General features: G+C 35.7%; 1 long non-coding RNA gene across 2 annotated transcripts; it reads right to left on the bottom strand.

Annotated features, from left to right (window-relative positions):
• Positions 1 to 20: 20 nt before the first annotated feature.
• On the bottom strand, positions 21 to 3,397 carry LOC124885141. Of its 2 annotated transcripts, XR_007051193.1 has the most exons (5): positions 3,365 to 3,397; positions 2,914 to 3,013; positions 865 to 1,324; positions 632 to 780; positions 21 to 67 (listed from the first exon to the last, which is right to left on the bottom strand). It is a non-coding gene; the product is annotated as an uncharacterized LOC124885141 (long non-coding RNA). The 2 variants fall into 2 exon arrangements; XR_007051192.1 differs by lacking the exon at positions 3,365 to 3,397 and having other exon boundaries at positions 865 to 3,358.

Raw genomic sequence — 3,397 nt, 5'->3', positions numbered from 1 at the left:
CTGGCACTCCCTCTTTTTTCTTGAACATTACCTTATCTTTCGCCTTCTTGAAATCTGCTTGAGTCACCTGTAGAGAACAGAATATATCTGTAAACATCTATAGCAAAATGCAAACTATTATCTCAGAAAGTTTTATCGCACCCCTGCCACATGATTTTTACAACCCCTACGGGGCATGAACAGGATCAGTCACTCCGAAAATTCAAATTATATAATTCCAAGTATACTTGGTTTATGCCCCCTTAGCTTGTAAAGAACAATATAGTTCACACGACTACAGGTAGAAATTGTATGAAATGCACCTTTGTTACTTATTCAGACATAGAAACATCAACAAAAAATTACAGAAAATCGGCAACTTCGACTCAGCCCAAACAATGCCCTCCCAACAAGTTAAGCTCCACATTCCACATTACAAGAACTTAAATTATAACCCGTCTTCTCATGAACACAAGTTAAAGAACCAATTGTAACATGCTCCCTAATAAATTTACATTACAGCAGCCAACCCCACACATGAACGAAGACATGGACTTGGTCAATCCAAAGTTGAGCATTTGGGTGCAAATTGAGACCAAACTAAAACCCTCATTTCTATAAACAATCCTAACTTCCAATTTTGAGGTCTTACCTTCATACGTTGTTCACTTAGAGCGAGCAATCAAGTTTCAGTACATATTGCCTTGATATCAGCTCCAGAAAATTCATCCCTGGTCATAAAAAATTATTCTAGGTTGACATTATTAGCCAAAGTCATCCTTGCTATGTGTATCTGATATCCTAAAATAGATTTTCAAGTCAGCAAATAGGAGGTAATCCAGGATTCATCAGTCGGTAATAATTATTTACATCACAATACCAAACCTGGAAAATCCGCCTCCTTGTTTGAATATCATGAAGAGGGAACTCAATCTTCCTGTCTATTCTACTAGGTCGCAAAAGGGCAGGATCAAGACTCGAGATTTTATTTGTAGAAAGAATCACCTTAACATCTCCTCTGGAATCAAAACCATCTAGCTGGTTCAACAACTCTGACATGGTCCTCTGGATCTCACGTTCACCACCAGAATTTGCATCGTACGGATAAATAAAGACGTTAATTAACAGAAATCCATAATATTCCAATCTTCAAGTTAATGATGCCAGACACAACCCTCTTGGTACCGACTGCACCAATCTCATCAATGAAGACGATAGAAGGTGAGAGATCATTTGCAACTCTGAAGAGCTCCCTCACCAATTTAGGCCCATCTCCCAAGTATTTCTGAATCAGTTCACTTCCAACAACACGCAAGAGAGTTGCCAAAGTTGAGTTTTCAACTACCTGAACAAAGTCATTAATACAACACAGATTTGATCTTTTCTACACCTACAGAGAAATTAGTACAACAACAACAAATAATAAACACTCAACAAAGACCCTACTAACTCTGGTAGACTTTAAATGTATCCATTTAAGGAAACCAAGATGGTATCAACTCTGTTTACCAAATCAACCTGTGCTCCTATAGATGACCTAACATGTCTAAGAAGAGAATAATGGTAATTTGAAGTGATGATATAAAGGGTAACTTAGTCAAATAACCCCTTATAGTTAATGCTATTATCTAGTTTTATTAAAGGGTGTGGAAAATCTTAAAATGCCATTTAAAATGGACATGAAGAAGTAACTGCTAGAGTTTCTTATTACGGTGAGGTTCTCTACTCAAATCCACAGAGCATCTACTGGTTTTTCCCCTTTCAAACGGGTTTGAGATAGGGAGATCTCCTCTCCCCTTTTTATTCATCTTATCCATAGAGGGGATGACTAATCTGATTAACACAGCAGCATGTAAGGGATGGATCAGGGTTTTCCAAGCAAGGGAATCATTTGTTATTATTTGTTGTTTGTTTCTACTTTCTACCTACTGTGTCTTATTCTTATAGTATATCCTTCGATAAAATATTTCGTCTTGAGCCAGTGGGTCTTTCGGAAACAACATTTCTACCTCATCTCTGAGATAATGGTATGGACTGCGTCCATTTGTGGGATATACTGATTTTGTTGTTGTTGTTTTAACCTACTCTCCGAAATAAAATTGGAAAAGAAATCATGTTGCAAACATTGCTAGTGAAACTTTCCATTCTTTTGAGAACAACAACAACAAACCCAGTGAATTCCCACATAGTGAGGTCTGGGGAGGGCAAAAAAAGCAAAAATAATGTGAGCATCAGAAAATTATACTTACTTGTGGGCTGATCTCTTTTATTCTTATTCTTCGTTCGCTGCCAGATACGACAACTTAAAAATAGATGTATTACATCAGGATGGTATTCGTTCTTCATCCCCAATGAGATGGGGCATCTTTATCCCTACTTAGATTTTTTAGCCTTTCATCTTACTGAATCAAATCTGAAAAATCTATATAGTTCACTCTTTCTCCTTCATTTTTTGATAAAAAATACTCCCTCCATTTCAAAAAGAATGATCTGCTTTCCTTTTTAGTCCATTTAAAAAAGAATAACCCCTTTTCTTTTTTGGCAATACATTAATTTCAACGAAATGTTTAGGACCACAAGATTAAATGACATTTTGGCAAATTTGGCACAACTTTAATTTAAGGCCACAAGATTCAAAAGTCTTCTTTATTTTCTTAAACTTTGTGCCAAGTCAAAGTAGGTCATTCTTTTTGAAACGGAGGGAGTACATATTTAAGGAATGACATAATTGAAAAGAAAGTTGACAAAAGATATAATTAAAGACATCATTATAGTTTCTTATGTAAATTACCAAAACTGATTCCTAATGCATGTGATGTGTACTGAGATAGTTCTTTTCTGAAGTACTATATTCCTTTAGAGAAAGGGGAAGAGCAGATATTACTGGAAAAATTTTGTTTGGAATTTCAAAGAATGTATTAGAGTAAGTCATACCAGAGGAGGATTTTGCACCTCTAATCTCTATGCCTTAACTTAATTGCTCCATGCAGGTAGTTTAGTGGTAAAGGAATGCCATCTACAAAAACAGCTTCACCTGCAAAATAGTATATAAACATAATATGAAAGATACTATTTTGCATGGTTAACTGAATTAGGTAAAAGCTTATTGATTATAATACTCCTAAGTATAAGTGTGTGTTGTCTATTTCCTCTTATATGTTATGTTGCTTAGACTCTCCAAAAGTGTTGTTGAACCCATGTTGGATACCTCCAAACAATCCCTACTTTTGGAGGATCTGAAACGTGCTTGTTGACATTTTTGAAGAGTCCGAGCAACATATCTTAAATGTCAGAAAGCCGAAAGTGTCAAAGCCAGAAAGAATATTAAGAAACATTGGTTAACAGGCACAAAATTAAATAAAATATCTAAAAGGCGAGAACAAACCAGCAGCTTGCATGGCAGCTCAACTTTCTTTAT

This window comes from Capsicum annuum, unplaced genomic scaffold, assembly GCF_002878395.1.
Source record: "Capsicum annuum cultivar UCD-10X-F1 unplaced genomic scaffold, UCD10Xv1.1 ctg74345, whole genome shotgun sequence".
In the NCBI taxonomy this organism is placed as follows: Eukaryota; Viridiplantae; Streptophyta; class Magnoliopsida; order Solanales; family Solanaceae; genus Capsicum; species Capsicum annuum.
The sequence above is the reverse complement of the archived record's forward strand: the minus strand, read 5'-3'. Positions and strand labels throughout refer to the sequence as shown.